Source organism: Mustela nivalis (assembly GCF_964662115.1).
Source record: "Mustela nivalis genome assembly, chromosome: 10".
NCBI lineage: Eukaryota > Metazoa > Chordata > Mammalia > Carnivora > Mustelidae > Mustela > Mustela nivalis.
In genome coordinates, this window is record NC_139029.1 from 48,496,049 (window position 1) to 48,517,701 (window position 21,653).

A 21,653-nucleotide genomic window follows, 5' to 3' on the forward strand; every position below is an offset into this window, starting at 1 on the left:
CCTCTCTTCCCCCTGCTCATGCTCTCTCTCACATGTGCTCTTTCAAATAAATTTAAAAAAAAAATCTTTAGAAAAAAGAATTAAATGTCAAAATTAATATAAAAAATGTGATACATGATGGTATTTACATCATAGATCCCTTATGTTGCATAGCTGGCCATAATTCATGACACTCTGGTGTCTAATGATAGGGTCTGTATCCATCAATTGAATGAAAAGTGCTTAAATTTTAATTAAGCAGAAACAATTAAGAGTTTATTTTATGAAACATTATGAAACAATTAAGAGTTAAAGAACAGCATCTACATAAGTGCTTACCTATCGAAAGACTGCCATTATTAGCCTGCAGGATGCGTCAAAGAGAGGTTACCAACGGTACAGAACTTAACTTTGTGGTAACAGTCTTTATTTAATACCTAAATGTAAAAGGTCTTGCAAAGGTTCAGGATCACTGAGGGCATGAAGTGTCACTCAGTTCACTATCACATGGTGACTTTCAGATCTTCATTTTTAGGCATAACTTCTCTCTGATATCCTGACCTGTTTTTGGTTGACTGTTGGAAAGATACCATGTTGGGGAGCCTGTGTGGCACAGTCGGTTAAGTGTCAGCTCTTGATTTGGGCTCGGGTCATGATCTCAGCGTGAGATGGAGCTCCATGTCCTGGCCCTGAGCTCAGTGGGGAGTCTGCTTCTCCTCACCCTCTGCCCCTCACCACACTTGCTGAAATAAATAAATCTTTTAAAAAAAAAAAAAAAAAAGATACCATGTCTTTTTTTCTCTAGCACTTTAAATCTTTTGTGAAAAACAAACTGTGTTTTTTCCTGGAGGCTGACCTTTTCCTTATATTCTTAATTTTTCATAAGATCCTTATCCCAGACTAAAACTTCACCTATGTTTATTATCTCCCTTCCTAGATGAATCTTCACTCTCAATTTCTCCCACATTTGTAGCTTTCTTTGCATTTTTAATGCCACCATTTTAGTAACTATATAGTTGTGATTACAATTTATTGAGTACCTATTGTGTGTCCTACATTTTCCCCCAAGTCTTTAAATGGCTTTCTCATTTGATGTACAGAAGAATCTCTGGAAGGAGATCTTCTTTTCTGCCGAATTCCACTTAATCTCACCTTCTTTGGAAAACCTTGCCCCACTCCTTATTCTAATCAGTATTCTTATATTGTTTTTATAGCACTTAACAAAATGTGATTATTTATGTGATTATCAGTTTGATATCTGTCTTTCCCTTCATGATCCGAGAGTCCAGTAATCCTCTGTGTTCTGACCTGGCACGTTATAGAAACCCAGTATTTGGGGCAAATTACTGACTTGCACAGTGATGGCAGGAGTGTGATAAAAATCCATGTGTACTCATAGGGCTTTCAAAGTCTTTCGAGAGACCCTTTCTACTTCTACTGAGCTGTACCATCCATCTAGTTTCAGAGCCTTCGGTCCAGAACAGCTTGCCTTCTCTCTTCCAGTATGTCACCCCTCATCTCCCAAGGGGAGAAGCCACTGCCTCTAAGAAGTCCTGCTTGTTCACTTTTGATCCCAGACATAAAATGCTTTTACTTTACCCAGCCTTTCTAACCTGTTGGTATTCATTCTTTCAACCACATTTTTAAACATCAGGGAGCAGAAGGTTTTGGAAAGACTTTTTGTAACCTCTAAGAGAGTGATCATAAAGAAGCAGTGAGAATCATACAATAGACATGTCTCTTGATGCATATTAGGCTCTAGAAACTCAGAATATCATTGACTTCTTTGACACTTGGCTTTTAAGTGATACAGCAGAGATGTGAATGGAACCACAGGCTGAAGAGGCCTCTTACAGGCTTTTTCTTTTCTTTTATTTATTTATTTTTAAAGGTTTTATTTACTTATTTGACAGAGAGAGAGATCACAAGCAGGCAGAGAGAGAGGAGGAAGCAGGCTCCCTGCTGAGCAGAGAGCCTGATGCGGGGCTTGATCCCAGGACCTGAGATCATGACCTGAGCTGAAGGCAAAGGCTTAACCCACTGAGCCACCCAGGTGTCCCCTACTTTACTTTTAAAGTAGCATATGCACCTTAGGTATGCTATTGTTTTACCCTCTCTCTCAGAAAGGACCCAGTTTAATTATTGACCCTGATACATCTTTTGCTCAGATTCCTTCCCCACACCCCACCAAGTCTTATGTCATATGTAATATTTGGTAAAAAGTATATATCTAGGCTCTGGAGCATAATCAAATTATCCTGTGAATGGTCCCACGCAAATAAAAATTAGATTACTAACACCTTGCATCTTTTTGTTTTACTCTGTTTTCTTTCATTTTTTTTTCAGAGACTGTATATTAGCTGAGACCCTCTGAAATGTGATATATTAGCAAATTATTCAGTCATAGTATTTATAAGTTTAGAGGGGGTTGCTTTTTTAGAAAATTACAGCTTCATGGAGCTAAAATCCACATTATTATGTAATTTGTCTACTTAAATATGAAGCTCAGTGGCTTTTTTTTTTTTTTTTAAGATTTTTTGGTTTTTTTGGGACAGATACAGATCTCAAGTAGGCAGAGAGGCAGGCAGAGAGAGAGGAGGAAGCAGGTTCCCTGCAGAGCAGAGAGCCCGATATGGGGCTTAATCCCTGGACCCTGGGATCGTGACCTGAGCTGAAGGCAGAGGCTTTAACCCGCTGAGCCACCCAAGCACCCCTCAGTGGCTTTTATTTACAGAGTTGTTCAACCATCACTACCATCAGTTTTAGAACAGTTAGAACATTTTCGTCACATCCCCAAGAAGTCCTACACATTAACAGTCCACTTCACCATATTCATTCAGAAATTATTTATAGTCGTACATAAAATATACATATGTATATTCTAATTTTAAAAAAGACTTTATAGATAATCCACATGTATTCCCATGGAGTGGGTTGGAGAACCTTCCCCAAACCCCTCTTCCTTTTTCCAAAACTAGAATCTGCATCTAAATTTGAAAGAAGACAAGGATGCTTGCTAGCTCTCCTCTCCTCAAGAATCTAGCAGTGTTGGGGCACCAGGGTGGCTCAGTGGGTTAAGCCTCTGCCTTCGGCTCAGGTCATGATCTCAGGGTCCTGGCATCAAGCCCCGCATCGGGCTCTCTGCTCAGCAGGGAGCCTGCTTCCCCACTCCCCCCCACCCCCGCCTGCCTCGCTGCCTACTTGTGTTCCCTGTCAAATAAATAAATAATTTTAAAAAAGAAAAGAAAAGAATCTAGCTGTGCATTGAGCTCTTGCTGCCTCTTCCCCTTTCCAGAAAGAAAAACAAATAGAGAACAAATTATTATTCGCAAATGAGGTCACAGTCAATCTCAAAAATTCAACCCCCCCCAAATTTGTTGGCAATGTTAAGCAAGGCTCTGTATGAATTGCACATATGAAAATACTGTCTAATTAGTATTATCTACTGAAAAAAATATAAAACTTTTCTAATAATGATAATGGGCAAATCAGAAAACATCTAGGAATAATACAATTAGAAATGTAAAACTCATGGCAGTAATCCGTAATAACTTTTTGTCATTTATTTTTTATGACACTATGATGAAAGCTCTAAATCTACCCTCCCAGAAAAATGTATATTGATACACATTGTCATCCATGCAATGACCCTCACACACATGTACACTCACACCCACTCACCTACACAGACATACCTCATTTTACCTTATTTTATTTTTTAAAGATTTAATTTATTTATTTGCCAGAGAGAGAGAGACAGTGAGAGAGGGAACACAAGCAGGGGGAGTGAGAGAGGGACAAGCAGGCTCCCTGCTGACAGGAAGCCTGATGTGGGGATCGATCCCAGGACCCTGGAATCATGACCAGAGCCAAAGGCAGACACTTAACCGACTGAGCCACCCAGGTGCCCCTTACCTCATTTTAAATAGGCATCATTTTTGCCTGTTTAGAAGTCTTGAAGTCCATTTAAGAATTCATGGACCATAGGTTGACAATCCCTATAGTTTCTTTTTTAAAGGAAACTGTGGAACTTTATTAAAGAAGATTTGTGGGGAAAATAGAAACGTGTTCTTTTCCTGATTGGAAGAGTAAGTATATTAAAGGTTTCAATTATTTTTAAATTAGTCTGTAAGTTTAAGATCATTTGAATCCAAATCCTAAATATATATAGTCTGTGATTAAAAATTGATTTGGAAGTGAAATACTAGACAGTTTTGAAAAGTCTTTCCTCGTATCTGAATATATTCTAAACTGGTGGTTTTCAAACTGAACCTGGAGCTTTTAGAAAGGAGAGGGAGTGTTTTCATTGTCTCAGTCAGCTTTTTTCAACTTTGGCACTGTCGCCATTTTGACCAGATGATTGACCCCATGATTCCTTTGTTGGGTCGGGCAAGGAGGCTGTTTGCATTGCAGAATGTTTGACAGCATCCCTGGTCTCTACCCACTAGATGCCACTAGCACTCTCCCACCCCAGTTGTGATGACAACCAAAGATGTCTCCACACATTGCCAGTTACCCCTGGTCTAAACGGTTGGGGGATTCTACTGTCATTTACTAGTTGGGTGGCCAAGAGCTTTGCATTTTAATAGTCCCATACAATGAAGAGTTACCCTGCCCAGAGTGCCAATAGCCCTTCTGATTAGAAACAATGTTTAAAACTGTAGTAGTTAGGGTCCCCCTGGGTGACTCAATCTCAAAGCAGCTGCCTTCGGCTCAGGTCATGATCCTGGGGTCTTAGGATTATGCCCAACATCAGGTTCCCTGCTCAGTGGGGATCCTGCTTCTCCCTCTCTCTTTGTCCCTCCCCACTGTTTGTTCTCCTAATAAATAAGTAAAATCTTAAAAAAAAAAAAAAACCTGAGGGTGCCTGGGTGGCTCAGTGGTTAAGCCGCTGCCTTCGGCTCAGGTCATGATCTCAGGGTCCTGGGATCGAGTCCCACATCAGGCTCTCTGCTCAGCAGGGAGCCTGCTTCCTCCTCTCTCTCTCTCTGCCTGCCTCTCTGCCTACTTGTGATCTCTCTCTGTCGAATAAATAAATAAAATCTTAAAAAAAAAAACCTGAAATAATTAAATCCATTTAGTATTTGCAAATAAAAATGGTCTAGAAATAAACCCAGGTGTTAAGAACATAAAAAATAAGCTTTTTTGAAATGGCAAAAATAGGACTATCCAATAAATGATGGGATATATAATAATTAGGGGAAGAGAATGTAGAGATCTCCATTTCTCATCAAAATTAGAAATTAATTTCAAATATTGTTTGCTTCTAGAAACTGAAACTATACAAAGTCTGTATAGGATTTTCAGAAATGTAATCTTGGTACAAGGAAAGGCTTTTCATTCTATTGTATCAACACTACAAAGGAAAATTAAGTTTGCTTATATAATAGCTGAAAACCATTATAACCATGAATATATCTTTAAATAGTATCATTACCAATAAATATTCAAAATGATCTTAGGTACTGTCCCACAAAATTTATATCCTGATGTAGAAATAGTTTATCCATGTGTAAAAAAGAGTATGAAGAGTAGGGGGATAATAAAAAGTATATATGTATACATAAATATATACACATATCAGAAGAAAAAGACATGAACATCAGTTGAAAAACAAGCAGAGATCAGACAAAAGAAATAGATTTGGGCAACAAATACAAAGTGTTTTCTGCCTTGCTAATAATGAGAGATATATAAATTAATAAATCGGGGTTTTTTGCCGACCAGATAACTTAGGATTTTAAAAATTAATATTGCTCATTTTTGGAGAGGTTTTAGAAAAATAGGAGTACTTACATACTGTTGGCAGGAATATGAATTCCTGTACCTCTTTTTGGAGTTCATTTGGCAGCATGTATAAAAAATTTAAATGCACATGTTCTTTGACTGGATAATTCAATTTTCAGTGAAATAGCCTAGGGAATTCATTGCCCATGAATTCCCTATGTGTATGTATAGATGTATATACCTATGAAAATGTGTTTTGTCGCATTTTTCACTAATAGCAATTATAGCAGTATGTATTATATGCAACTAATACGTAATAAAGCCTCGATTAAGTCACTTAGTCTCTAAACATTTGTAGCCATCTGACTTGGAACAGGTTGCATCCTTTTCATTTAGATTCCTCATTTGTAAGATGGAGCTACTCACAGGACTCCTTTCACTGAGATGCTGTGAGACCCTAGAAGAGACAATGTATATAAAATCCTTATATAGGAAGGGACACATATGAAGTATTCCAGAAATGTTAGCTCCTTCTTTTTTATCATCATCAGTAGTCATACAGCGCTCTTCAGTGTTTACCAGATATTGCCACTACAGAATGAAATTTCTGCAGGCCCTCAGTGGCTTAGTCCGTTAAGTGTCTGACTCTTGTTGTCAGCTCAGGTACTCATGATCTCAGGCTCATGAGTTCAAGCCCCATGATGGGCTCCACAAGCCTGCTTTGAAAAAAAAAAAAAAAAGAAAGAAAGAAAGAAAGAAAGAAATTTCTGGTATATGTATATATTAAAATTTTGCTAAACCTTACTATAGTTTAATTTTTTTAAATGTTTACAAGGTTTTAAAGTTTAACATTATCATGTAGGAGCAGTACTTCATTAACAGCTCTGTACAAGTGGGCTGCTCCCTGATCATCATTGCATGTTGTGATACTACTCTTCCACGTTCAGTTGAGATCACTGGAAGAGAAAGGCATTTTGGAATACTTCCTTTTTCTTGAGTATTTTTCTCTTTCTTTTCATTATTTTCTTTGGACCAAAAGTAGAATTATCACAGAAGTATCTGTGTATGATGTTGTAATTTTTTTCTGTCAACGGAATTTTACTATTGCATGGTTGATGTTTTACTTCATTCCTCCCAATCTAGGGAAAATATACAGGAAAATTTTTTGACAAAAATTCATGGTCCAAATGGAATTTAAAAATTAAAAATATAGCTTTTAAATATTACTTTAATGTGACTGCTAGTTTGCTAAACAGTCCTACAAAGTTTATGACATGACTTAATCTCCCTTATTCTGCCTTGCAGTATTTAAATATTTAAGAATTTGTTGATTCACAAAGGTTCTTTATAGAGTTAATTCTCTTAATATTCACATTAACTGTTAATATATTTTCCTACTTAACCTTTTAAAAAATTTTAATTTTTCGTACAAAATGGTAACAACTTTCACCCTCATATGTAATTATTTGTAGTATGTTACTCTTATAGTTATGAACATTTGTCCTTCAGTCAGCTGAGATTTCAACATATGAGTCACATAAAGAAATTTTTCACTATAAGTTACATCAAGAATTCTTTTTTTTTTTTTTAAAGATTTTATTTATTTGACATAGATCACAAGTAGGCAGAGAGGCAGGCAGAGAGAGAGGAGGAGGAAGCAGGCTCCCCACTGAGCAGAGAGCCCAATATAGGCCTCGATCCCAGGACCCTGGGATCACGACCCAAGCCAAAAGCAGAGGCTTTAACCCACTGAGCCACCCGGGTGCCCCTACATCAAGAATTCTAACCTTGGAATTAACAGTAAATCAAAACATCAGCCTTGTTTGAGTTACTGCCATTTAATACACAGTTTATTTTCTATTGTTAATCCATGCTGTCCCAGAATCACTAATCTTGCATGGGTGCAGAGGGACCTGAATGACATCTGTGTATCTCTCAGATATTTAGCCTTCCAGAAGCCAATACTGAACAGCAGAGTGTAGTCAAATTTTACACCCAAAGCTGAAGTTTGCAGAATCCTTAATATTTTTTAGTTGATAAAATTACAAAAGCATGTACACAACTACTTTGAGAGAGGAATTTTGAGGAAAATCTTCTAATTTCAAATTTATTTAATCCACTTTAACTTTGTATAACAAAATATGTTTGTTTGGAAGAAAAAAATCTTGTCTCCCAGTTGAGTAAGAAAACAACCCAGTTTTTAAAAATGGACAAAACTGAAATAACATTTCACTAAAGAAGATACATAAATGGCTAATAAGCACATAAAAATGCTCAACACTATTAATTATTAGGGAAGTGCAAATTAAAACCACTACTCATTCACAAGAATTATTTATTGTTAAGGTTTTATTTTTAAAGATTTTATTTATTTGTCAGAGAGAGAGAGTGTACATACAGGGGGAGCAGCAGACAGAGGGAGAAGCAGCCTCCCCACTGAGCAAGGACTCAATCCCAGGACCCTGGTAGGCAGACACTTAACTGACTGAACCACCAGGTGTCCCTCACAAAAAAATTTTTAGTAAAAAAGATGAGCACTACAAGTAGAACTCTCATACGCTTCTGGTGGGAATATAAAATGGTACAACTATTTTGGAAAATAGTTTGGTTATTTCTTAAAAAGTTAAACATGGGGCGCCTGGGTGGTTTAGTGGATTAATCATCCAACTTTTGATTTTGGCTCAGGTCATGATCTTGACTCAGGTCATGATCTCAGGGATGTAAGATTGAACCCCACATCTGACTCCAAGCTGGCCATGGAACCTGCTTAAGATTCTCTCCCTCTTCCTCTCCCGCTCCTCCACTCCCCCGCAGCACACGGGTGTACCCATGCATGCTCAATCTCTCTCTCCAAAAAAAAAAAAGTTAAATATAAGTTTACCACACAATCTAACAATTCTACTTCTAGGTATATATCCAAGAGAAATGAAAACCTATGTCCACATAAAGACTTCTACACGAATGTTCTTTGTAGCATTATTCTTAATAGTTCAAAGCAGGATTAGCCAAATGTCCATCAACTGGTAGATAAACATAATGTATATCCACACAGTGGAATACTACTTAGCAATAAAGCAAAATACTTATCTATGCCATGATGCTAACTAAAGGAAGACCAGTGCAAAAGACTACCTACTATATTATTTGATTTATGTAGTATGTCCATAAAAAAAACAAATTTATAGCTCTAAAAAAAAAAACAGGTCATTTTTGCCTAGATTTGGAGTTGGGATTGGGCTTGATGGAATGTTTTGGGGTGATGGAAATGCTCTAAAGCTAGATTGTGGTGATAGTTGCATGCGTCTTTGAGTCAGCTGAAAATCATGGAAATATATGCTTGCAACAGGTGAATTTAATATGTGAATTATATTAAATAAAGCCTGTTAAAACTGTTAAAATTATTTCAGAGTTAGACATAATTTTAAATTGAAGAATCGCATTTGTAGGTGAAGGAGGTTAAAATTTTTAAAGCATAGACTTCCAGCTATAAAATAAGTCTGGGGGATGTAATGTACAGTGTGGGGACATTGTTAGTAGTATTGCACTGTATATTTGAAAGTTGCTAAGAGTAGATCTTAAAATTTTTCATCACAATTTTGCAACAGTGTCTGGAGATAGTGTTAACTAAATCATTTTGCAGTATATACAAATAGCAATCATCATGCTATACACCTAAAACTAGTATAACTTTATATGTCAATTATGTCTAAATAAAATTTTTTTTAAAGAATCACATTTGTATGGGGCACCTGAGTGGCTCAGTGGGCTAAAGCCTCTGCCTTTGGCTCAGGTCATGATCTCAGGGTCCTGGGATGGAGCCCCACATCAGGCTCCATGGTCAGCAGGGAGTCTGCTTCCCCCTCCCCCTTTACCTGCCTTTCTGCCTACTTGTGATCTCTCTGTCTCTGTCAAATAAATAAATGAAATCTTTAAAAAAAAAATCACATCTGTAAAGGTTAGTTAAAACTTACTATAAGAAGATCTGTGTTAAAGGAGAAGGGCAATCCAATAGCAGACTACTTTGAAGAAGGCAGTAATAACTCAGAGGACATGGGGAGATGGAGAGGAGAAGGGAGTTGAGGGAAATTGGAGTGGGAGACGAACCATGAGAGACTCTGGACTGTGAAAAACAAACTGAGGGTTTTGTTGGGGAGGGGAGTGGAAGGCTGGGTGAGCCTGGTAGTGGGTATTGTGGAGGGCACGCATTGCATGGAGCACTGGGTGTGATGCATAAACAATGAATTCTGGGACACTGAAAAGAAATTTTAAAAAGTAAAAATTAAAAAAAGTGGTAGAAAAACAGACCAAAAAAAAAAAAAAAGGGCAATAATAGAATCTTAATATCTTCCTTGATGGTCCTGGGATTTGAGAACCTTAAAACTCCTCTGGTCTGATTAATTCTGTAAGAATCCTAAGACACCCTCTGCTCCTGAAGTGATTAATTTGCTCAAAGTCACAAAATTAGTTACTGCAAGGTCAGGAATGGAATCTTGGTCTCCTTTGATGTTCAGGGCCATATTTAAGTTTTCCCTTCCCATGCCGTCCTATGTTCACCAAGCCAGTTTTTAACATGAAGTGGGGTCATAATCAATAAGATTTATTGAGCAACTAATAGATTTTTTGGTTTAAATTTTTGTTTTTTTTGTATCATTGTGGACTCTGTAGTTGATCTCTACCTTGCCAACAGATGTCACTATAGTCAACAGCAATTATTATCGAGGATTTAAGGAATGTTAAGAATGCTCACCTCAGATAAGCAGACAGCATTCATTAGTGGCTTCTAGCAATATTTCTATGTTTATTTTATCATATATATGGATTTATTTGCTCTCTCTTTTTTTTGCTTCTTGTTTTTGACAGTGCAAAATAGGAGGGGAAAGATTAAGAAATAAAGGCTAATTTTTAGTTTTATATAAATTCTTTTTCTCATTTCCTATAATCATCCTTTTCTGAACCTTTTATCTTTATAATTAACTAAATTAAGTAAAATTCTTATTCTGGTCTTATAATTGGAGACTGGTGAATATTGCTTTCTATCTTAGTTGATTTTTTATGCTGGAAACTCCCCAAGCTTCAACCCTTGATAGAATTTGGATGCATTTATTGTAACTATAAATAAAAAATTGTATTGTTTAAGATCTTTTGAAAACACTTTAAATTATGTTCAGGTGTTCTTGGCTTTAATATTACTCATCCGTATGACAGGTGATCAGGTAGATGACTTTGTATTCTGCGTTTTACAAAGAAAGGATAGAGAACACTGTAGTAATTGGTAGAGAATGATGAAATAATTGCACTTGGTTATAATTCTGTTCTGGTGTGCTGGGAGTGGGTAGGAGGAAGGGATACAAAGAAGCATTTTAAAAAAGTTTAAGAAACAACAACCATTTTTCTAATGATTTCTCTGAAGCTTCAGGGTTTTTTTCATAATTTTTCCCCCAAAAAAGCTACCTTGTAGATCTGACTGCTTAACCCAGATCTTTACTGCACATTTAAAACACTGCTGAGATGCAAACGAATCTCGCTAGGGAGACTGCACGTTCAGTGCGGTTCACCAGTTTCTTTGTTATAAAAACGATTCAGTGATGTGAGCAGTAAGGAGACAGTAAGTTGATGACTGTTTCATTCACTTCAGAGAGGCTCACATCCACCCCTGTTTCCTTTTCATCTGCATTCGGAAGATGCAACTCATGCCCTGAACTATTTCTCAGCAGGGAAACTGGGTCATTAAAATGATATTAATTGAAGCTGGCCACAAAATAAATGGTCGTGTTGATCTTGCCTCCTGCTCTGGAATAGAGCAATCATCCCGATGTGAGCAGGGTAACTGAGTGCCACAGTCGGCAGTGTGAAGCATCCGAGGGTCAGATGTGGGAAACCAGGGATTTTTTTTGCCTCTCCCGGCATACTTTTCCAGGCAGCTTTTACCTACTGACAGATGGGACTGTTAGCTTGAGTGGTAGCTTGAAATTAGCTTAATTGATTGCTTCTCATGATAGAAATAGACTGACAACTTGCCCTTAAGGAGAATAAAATCCGAGGGGGAGAAAAAAAAAATAGGCCCAAGGTCGGCAGAAGAGAGAGGACAGTCTGGTGAGGATTTGAGCTGCTTCCAGCCCTGACTGTTTATCAGGAATGCAGACACCTTGAAGGGAACACGGGTACAGCAATGGTCCAAGGGGGTTTCCCAGGTAAGCTCTGTGTGCCTCTGTGATCTGTGGCTCTTTCGGAATGCAATCGGAAGCTGTTTTAGTGTTGGTGCAGAATGTTGTAAAGGTTTGAACCATTGTAAGCTCAGGCATTTCTCTTTAGTGAAAGAGTGAGGGGACAGATGCATGTGCCAGGCAATTGTGTGTTAGAAACAAACCTCTCGGAATTTCCTTTCATGTGTATTGTAGCTGGAATTTTCCCTGTGATGTTTTTGAAAAGTAGAGCAGTTTATCAGACTGTCAGGAATATACTAGTGAGTTTCGGTGCCAAAATTCTTAACACTGTATTTCTGTGCTATCCTCTGCTTTCAGAATTGTAATCGAGAGGTAGATCTCCTGGACATTTATTACTATTTTTGTTATTTGTGACTTCACCATAATCAGAAGGGAAGATGATTTACATTAGAACAAGGTTATTCTGGTTAATTTTTAAAAACTGACCATTCAGCATTTTGTTGTGCATGAAAGCAGAATATCATTAAGGAATCCTAGTAGTAAACAAAAGGCTGCTTTTTCTAAATTGTAAAATAGCACCTTAAATATTATTTGCTAATTGTGGTCGAAGTCTCATTCATCTAAACCTACAGATTCAAATTCATTAGAGGTGGGGCTCAGTGCTTGGAAGTATTACCAGGGACTTTTCCTGTTAACACACGGTTTCTGAAATCATTGCTAGATTAGTGATATAAATTCATACAATAGATACGCTTTAGGGTATGTTTTTGCTTGACTTTTAGAAAATTAATTTATTAACAGAGCTTTTTATCCAAGTAAGATGTGGAATATTTAGGTATAATGGGGGGGGGGGGGGTCTTGTTACCTCCCGAGGGAGGCAACTATTAACTCAAGGAGTAGATGTAACTTTATAGCCTTTTTTTCCCCAGCAGTGCACACGTAAATTAGGTTGTTTCTACTGCAATAGCAGAATATATGCTGCATCCCTGAGATAAGCTAGCAAACCTTATTCTTGGCTATGCTGTCAAAATAATTGAGCAAGAACTTCTTTTTTGCCTAAAATACAGTTTCTGAAGATCTCATTGTTGGCATTCTGAGGTATTTAGTACCCAGCTTTGTGATCTTGATTTGGAAGAAATGTTAGCCCTTAAATGGATGCGTCATGGATTCCCTGTAGTGACAACTGTCCTGATTGTGTTTCTTTTTCTTTTATAGTTGGAATTGGTTTCAGTTGTTGAAAGGCCATTTTTTCAATACTCCTTCCTCAAACTTGTATTGACAAGGCAACGATAGGCATGATCTTGATTTTGGTGGACCCTACCTGCTTCTCTTCAGACTCCCTGGGGCAGTTTGTTCAAGTGTTCCTATTATTTGGGGAAGTTCCATTTTAAACATCTATTTCTTCAGATTGAAAATACATGTGTGCTTTAGTCTCCTCAGTGTGACCTGTCGTCCCTGATAATTTTATTAATCTCTATTTCACCAATTTAAAGTTGCCACTGTCCAGCTTCATAAACCACAGTAGAACCCTCATGAATCCCCACAGTGGGTTTTTCAGAAATTGCACAGAGTATGTCTAGTCAGTAGGAATTTATGTATCTTTTGCGTTTTATTCCAATAATATATGAAAGTATTTTTATGTTATTAGCAGTATTTATGTTAAGTGTAAGTTACTTTTCCCATATTCCTACTCAGGACTAAATGTTCATGATTTTCAGAACAAACGCATTCAAGATTTATTAAGGGTTTCTGTTTACCTTTAAATGTGAGAACACATTTAACTCCAGAATATTTTAATGCTTTGTAATAGTCTTCATATTATATTCATTGCTCTGCATTTGCTTAATTTGAAAAACATCCTTCTATTTCATGTCTCTTTCTGGCATATTTTACAAATAGTTATACATAGAATGATAAATAAAAGATGAGGCCTCAGTCTGCAGAGAATTTACTCTTTTTTTGTACTTGCTTGGAATCATGTTATTTTAAATGAGTTTATGTTGCTTTGGTATAGGTGGTTTTAAAACAGGCCACTTTAAAATATTTCATGTTTGCATATAAGTATAGGTTGAACATTCACCATTTACATTGATCCAGTGTTCAACAAAGGGAGTATTATAATTCAAATTGGGGAAGTAGTGTATCAAAAATTAAGTATCATTTAAGATTTTTCTTTTTGAGAAACTACCACTTTTTTGGTGAATACAATGGGGAGGAAAGGTAAGAAATATAATTTCTTTGTTTCTTTTATGTTTTCTTATTTAGATAGTTATGTGGTTTTTTTGGCACAAATATTCAGTTAATCTCTTTTCCTTTACATTTATGCTATGACAGGGCTCTAAGATACTTGCATAGTGTGAAGGATTTATCTTGTATATTCTGAATATATCTGTGCTAAGTCAGTCGTCTCATTCCCATTTTGTAGATAGTAAAACCCCTTTTCTGGACAGTGTGGAGTGCTTTATTCATGGCTTGGTGGAAGTATGATGTAACCTCAGTTATTATGATGATAAGAAAAATTGGGGGAGAAATAACACCAGTGGGACCCCTGCCTTCAGAAAGTTTATAATCTTCCTCAAAAGAGAAGATGCATATAAGTGGAGAGACAAAATGACTTGAAACCCCTCTGGAAGAGCTTGAGGTGGAGAATTTGGTAGGATTGGCAGGAGTCTGGTAGCTCCAAATGTGGGAGTCCACTGACGCAAAGAAATATAAGCAGTAAAGCAGAAAGGACAAAGTAAGACCAGATTTTAGAGGAGCAAGAATTTTAAAACTGAAAGCTCAGAAATTTATTATTTCCTGAAACGGAAATTATAGTGATAGCTAACCCATGGAAGCCCCATTTCAGAATAGTTGAAATAAAATCTGTAGTTTCATTTCTTTAAATTTGCTAGGTACTATTAAATTTGCTAGGTGCTGTTCTGATCACTGGGCTAAACTGCTTCACATACCTTATTTTCTAAAGTCCATATCATTTTGTATTTCTTTTTAAAATCTCATCATTTGGGATGCCTGGGTGGCTCAGTGGGTTAAGCCTCTGCCTTCGGCTCATGTCATGATCTCAGAGTCCTGAGATCTTGAGCCCTCATTGGGCTCTCTGCTCAGTGGGGTGTCTGCCCCCCCACTGCTTGCATCTCTATCTGGTTGTGATCTCTCTCTCTCTGTCAAATAAATAAATAAAATCTTTTTTTTAAAATCTCATTATTTTATAGATGAAGTCTAGAGGACTCCAAAGGCTGTTCTTCTACTAAATTTTAGCTTTACATATTTTCAAAGATCCTATGAAGCAGTTCATTCCATTGGCAAAGACAAATTGATTTCTCTCCTCTTCTCCAATAATTGAGTAAATAGACATGTAATTTGAATCCCCCCCCCAAAAAAAAGCATGCTGAAGTTCTGACTTCCAGAAAATACATATTCTTCATATTCTGCATATTCCTCAGCAAACGGCATTTTAATGTTGAAAGTTTCAATTCAAAAGAAAAAGTCACAAACCAAATGAAGCTGAATTGGGGAAAAATACAGTAATGGAGATGTGCCATTAGTCTTCAGGGTACACATCACAGTGGCATCACACACTGCACAGCATGAATCAGGCTTCTGAGCACAAACACATTTCTCTTCCATTACTGAAAAATTTCTACAGTTGGAAAAGAAATAGCAAGCCTCCCGATGCTAACCAGAGGGGAATGGGTAAGTATCAAAGGTTAATCAGATACTTAGATGAAATTTTTAAAAAATCATATTGTGAATCCTTCAATATTTTCAGGTTCATCCTAGGTGATATGGAAATGTATTAGCACTTTGGTAAATGTTTGGAATTGCATTTGGGTTTTTGGCTCAGTGTTGCTTCTACCTGCTTCAGGTTTTCAGTATCTGCTCCCTCCAGTATTTCAAAAGCCAGTGCAGATATAAGAGCATGCTGGGAATGAGAAGACAGCACCTTTCAGCTTCATTAAGCAAAAGAACACAAGTTATAAAGAGCTTTTTAAAAAAATTTACATCTGATGGACGGTTTATTAGCTTCCCATCTAAGTATTTGCTTGAATATATCTGATGTTTCTTTTTTTTTTTTTTTAAGATTTTATTTTTTTGAAAGAGAGGGATCAGTGAGAGAGAGCATGAGAGGGGAGAAGGTCAGAGGGAGAAGCAGACCTCCCCGTGGAGCTAGGAGCCCGATGCAGGACTCGATTCCTGTACTCAGGGATCATGACCTGAGCCCAAGGCAGTTGCTTAACGAACTGAGCCACCCAGGCACCCCACAGCTGATGTTTCTTGGAGATGTTTTGGTTATACCTGCAGGGATTAAAACATGCGCATACTGATAGTCTAATAGTAAAATTACATTGGTTATGACTATTCATCTGTGTCATACGAAATCTCTGGAAACAGCTCTCCGCTCCTGTGCAAAATTAAGTCAAAGGCTTTCGCTCCTCAAATGACAGACATTTGACTTGATTGATTGCCAAGGCACATTTATGTAATAATTCACAAGTAGCTTAGTCCTTCGTTTTGATTGTTCTTTAAGAAGAATCATTTTGGCAGGTAGATAATCTGTGTTTTCACAGATCACAGAACCTACAGACACTAGCTTCTCATTCTTCACTCCCTGTGGAATCTATGACTTTCATCGTGTGTCTGTGCCCTTATTTCTTTCAACTTAGGCCTAAATAGTCACTTCCCATGTGTGACTGTGGCTCTTAACTTGCCTTATGGTGCTGTGTTGAGGTTAGGTCGTTAGGCATCCGTTTCCCTTATAGCCAAAGCTTAGGTCATTGTAGATGTTCAATAAATGTTCTTTGAACTGATGTAGAAAAAGCCATTTTTGAATGTTACCTAATGAATATTTATGAGGAATTGGCCAAATCTATTCAATTTATAAAGGGAGCATTCTTGTGGAACAGTAGCTCACTAAAGAAGATGAAATTATTTTATCATCCACATGTATTACTTAGAAGGTTCTTTCTATTGGCTGCATAGTGTGTAGTGATAGTATATGAGGAAGGGACATTTGTCCCATTGTCCCAGTGGAACAATGGTTTTTCTTAGAAAAAATTTTTTTCAATAATCATAAGGAAGTTCTTAAGAAGAATTTATATACTTGGGGAGTGTGGGCAGTAGAATAATGGGAAGATGAGTTTATTTTCCGGCTCTCCGTAGTCTTCTTTTTTTTTAATCAAACATTCTGTATGTATCCTCAGCAGTTTCTGAACAAATCTGTAATATGATTTATGCATTGTTGGGGCACCTGGTGGCTCAGTGGGTTAAAGCCTCTGCCTTCAGCTCAGGTCATAGTCTCAGGGTCCTGGGATCGAGCTCCACATCGGGCTCTCTGCTCAGTAGGGAGCCTGCTTTCTCCTCCTCTCTCTGCCTGCCTCTCTGCCTACTTGTGATCTCTGTCTGTCAAATAAATAAATAAAGACTTAAAAAAAAAGATTTATGCATTGTTAAAATGTTCAGGGCAAGTAACAGGACAGTTTCTTAGTCAAGTAGGCAAAGTAGCAGCTTTTTCATATTGTAATCAACAGACTTTTGGTGCAGGGTGAGTATATTTAAAATTAATCATTTATTCCAGGATTCGGCAAACTACAGCCTATGGAACACATTTAACCTGCTGCATGTTTCTGTAAATAAAGTTTTATTTATTTATCTATTGTCTCTCGTGCTTTTGACCTGTAAAAGCATAATTCATTTGTTGTAACAGAGACCATAGAGCCACAAAGCCTAAAATATGTACTATATCTTTCCAGAAAGTTTGGCAGTCCCTGAGTTATAAAGCTTACAACTTGCTTTACAGCCTTACAGCTTGCTACCTGTGTAGGCTTGGGCAAATTAGTTACTACAGAATTACCTGGTGTTTGATTTCCTTTTCTCTTAATAGAGATAATACCACTATCCCATATATTCTCCCCCCCCCCCCCCCCCCCCGGTGATCAAATAGCTTGAAATATATTAAGTATTTAATAGGTCACTTTTAAATGGTAAGCTTCTGAAAAGGATAGCTGTTATATAAAATGTGTACATATGGCATCGGGGTGGCTCAGTGGATTAAAGCCTCTGCCTTTGGCTCAGGTCATGATCCCAGGGTCTGCCTTTATCTCAGGTCATGATCTCAGGGTCCTGGGATTGAGCCCCCACATCGGGCTCTCTGCTCAGCAGGGAGTCTGCTCCCCTTCCTCTTTCTCTGCCTGCCTCTCTGCCTGCTTGTGATCTCTGTCTGTCAAAAAAATAAATAAAATCTTTAAAAATAAAAAAATAAAATGTGTACATATTAGTTGGTATATTATTTTTCATTCATGCATGATTGAAAATTATGAACTTAATTGTGGTATACTCTTACTCTGAAATAATTTGTTTATGTACTTTCTTACTTACTTCTCTTCTAGATAACAATTAGTGACATACTCACTATTTCTAACTCTCTCTACTTTGATGGCATAAATTATCTCAGCCGGGTTATTCAATTTTTTTACGTGCTATAAAAAAAATCAGCTGTACAAACCTTAAATTAACTTGTAATTAAAACATGGCCCTAGTTCTTTCTGGCAAATGGTGGTATAAATTTTGAATCAAATTAATCAGTTTTTTATGGATCAGAAAATTTTAATATAAAATGTAATTATATTATTCCCTATATAATTGTTTCATGTTTGGAAAGTATCTACAGACCTAAAACCCTCAGTGTTTCAAGTACTTTATGATTTGAAAATCATAGGCGTGCCTGGGTATCTCCGTTGGTTAAGCATCTGACTCTTGATTTAGGCTCAGGTCATGATCTCAAGGTCATGAGATGAAGCTCTGCATTGGGCTCTGCACTGGGTGTGGAGCCTGCTTAAGATTCTCTCTCTCCCCCTCCCTGCCTTCAATTTGCTCTCTCTCTGTCTCTCAAGAAAAAGAAAAATGAAAAAGAAAATCATAGAGATTTACTTTGAGGATTTTCTCAAGATTTAAGCAGTGTTTGTTTTCTGGTTTGTTTGACAAATTATTCTGTCTTTGTATGAAATACCCATCATGGATCTGGCCTCAAAGAGGTGTGAGATTCTCATTTTCCTCAGGATCACAGAGAAGAAATGATCCAGAGGGATTCCCTGAAATTCTTGGTAGAGCAGAGGGAATGAGGCCTGGAAATCAACGTATCGCCTCTTGTTGATTGTGGGAAGTCACTAACTCTGATGCTTCACTTTCTAAATCTCTAAAATGAGTGTGAGACTACATTGCCTACTAGATTCCTTCTAGTTCCATGACTTTTAGGGGGAGGGCATACTCTGGTAAGAGCAGACAAAACCTTGAAGATACAAGTCTAAGTTCACCATAAAAACTGTTTTACTTTTGAACGAAGTAGAATTTTTAATTTTTTTTTTTAAGATTTTATTTATTTGACAGAGAGAGATCACAAGTAGGCAGAGAGGCAGGCAGAGAGAGAGGGGGAAGCAGGCTCCCTGCTGAGCAGAGAGCCCGATGTGGGGCTCAATCCCAGGACCCTGAGATCATGACCTGAGCTGAAAGCAGAGGCTTAACCCACTGAGCCACCCAGACACCCCAGAATGAAGTAGAATTTTTATGGAGAACATTCATATTCCTCTTGAGTCTTTTGGAAATTTCCTACAGTTTCGATGCAAATTAGTACCCCAGAAAAGATCATTTTATGAGCATTTTTCTCAATATTCTTGATTTCATTCATTTCCAGGTGGAGGAAACACTGATTGCTGATGATTTTAGTTTGAGCCAGATGCACTGTCACCAAAAGGGGCGGAGTTAAAGGTGCAAACCTTGATACCGCATAACAATAAACATTCACATAAAAATGAGACAAAAAACTTTATTTGAAAGAGAGACTTAAGGCAGGTCTGCTGACTGCAGGGTCAACAAAGGAAAAGTGTCAACCTGACCGCAAAAGGCGAGGCAGAAAATCTACATACAGCAGACCCACCTAGGAGGAGTACAACAGCCTCTGGCTGCTTGCACAGGCAAGCAACCCTTCCTGTCAGAGCTCAGACGGCTACCATCCTTTCTTCTTGCTAGAAGCCTTTCCTGATTGTCTTAGTGAGTTTTGTTTTCCATAACTCTCCAGGCTCGTCTCTCCACGTGTACTCTTACAGCCTCTGTGATGCTATGGCTGTTCGTAGGTATCTATGAAGCTTACTCTTCCTATTCATAGCTTCACGAAGAGAGTATGTCTGGATTTTTTTTTTTCAAGATTTTTATTTATTCATTTGACAGAGATCACAAATAGGCAGAGAGGCAGGCAGAGAGAGGAAGAGAAGCAGGCTCCCTGCTGAGCAGAGAGCCCGATTTGGGGCTCAATCCCAGGACCCTGAGACCATGACCTGGGCCGAAGGCAGAGGCTTAACCCACTGGGCCACCCAGGTGCCCCAGTCTTGATTTATTTTTAATTCAGTACGTCTTGCTCATGCCTTGTCCAGAGGACCCACTCAATAAATATTAAATGAATGAGTAAATGGAGGAATATCAGGTTATATAAAATTATGCCGAAGGTACGTGAAAGGTTTGGCATTGACTCTATACTTCTGTTTCTTTATTTTTTTTCTTCTTAACAATATTCCTTTCAAATACCCTGTCTGGAATTTAGGTTTAAGTTATTTGCACAGAACAGTTTTTTGTTTGTTTGTTTGTTTGTTTAAGGGTTAATTTTTTTATCTGAGAGAGAGAGCATGAGCAGCAGGGAGAGGGAGAAGCAGGCTCTCTGCTGAGCATGAAGCCCGATGGAAGACTTGATCCCGGGGTCCTGGGATCATGACTTGAACTGAAGGCAGCTGCTGAATCAACTGAGCCACCCAGGTTCCCCAACACAAAGCAGTTTTGTAGTTGACAAAACAGATAAAAGTTACATCAACCTCGGTGTGTGGGTACAGTAGCTGGTAAAGTTTGTGGTGTGATGCTGCAGGGTTTTGAGCAAAGAGAAAGAGACTTGTTCTTATATTCTGTAGAGGACTATGAAAATTCTTGAGCCAGAGGAATAATCAGACTATAATTTTTTTTTTAAGATTTTATTTATTTATTTGTCAGAGAGAGATCACAAGTAGACAGAGAGGCAGGCAGAGTGAGAGAGAGAGGGAAGCAGGCTCCCTGCTGAGCAGAGAGCCCGATGCGGGCCTTGATCCCAGGACCCTGAGATCATGACCTGAGCTGAAGGCAGTGGCTTAACCCACTGAACCACCCAGGTGCCCAATCAGACTATAATCTTAAAGGAGAATTAACTTCACAAAATACAAGGAGGGGATATAGAGAATCGTGTAGAAGATCATCAGGATTAAGTTCTAGCTGTGAGTGAAGAAACCGCCAAATACTAGTCATTCTCAGGAATGTATTTTTCCTGTAGGTATGAGTCCGGAAGCGGGCCCTGTACAGCGTCTAGAGCCAGGCTCCTTTCAGATCATGGTGCCGTCTCCAGTCCCTGCATCCCCTCATGGTCAGGAGGCCACTAGCTTTAATGACCAAGGCTGCATTCCAGCTGCCAGGAAGGAAAAAAGAGAAGGGAAGGACCACATTCCTCCTTTAATGATATTTCTGAAAGTTTGCCCGTAATTCCCTAACTTACATTCCACTGTCCAGAGTGTAGTCATATAACCAGCTATAAAGGAGGCTGAGAAATGTTCTTTTTCTTCCGGGCAGACACATGCCCTGCTAAAAATAGGTGTTTCTGTGGGCAGGAAAGGTAAAATAGGACGGATAGAGAGCAAATTAGCAGATTGTCCAATGGTGGGGTTTTTATCATTCTAGGAAATATGGAGAGAAGGCTGGAAGCTAATGTAAGTAGAACTT

General features: G+C 38.0%; 1 protein-coding gene and 1 long non-coding RNA gene across 10 annotated transcripts in view; both read left to right on the forward strand.

The window, feature by feature from the left end:
* The window catches only part of PATJ (PATJ crumbs cell polarity complex component), a 373,944-nt gene that overhangs the window by 169,696 nt on the left and 182,595 nt on the right, over nt 1–21,653 (forward strand). The gene's annotated exons all lie outside the window — the stretch shown is intronic.
* Nucleotides 11,212–13,453, forward strand: LOC309842898. Its single transcript, XR_014299841.1, has 3 exons — nt 11,212–11,897; nt 12,228–12,327; nt 13,086–13,453. It is a non-coding gene; the product is annotated as an uncharacterized lncRNA (long non-coding RNA).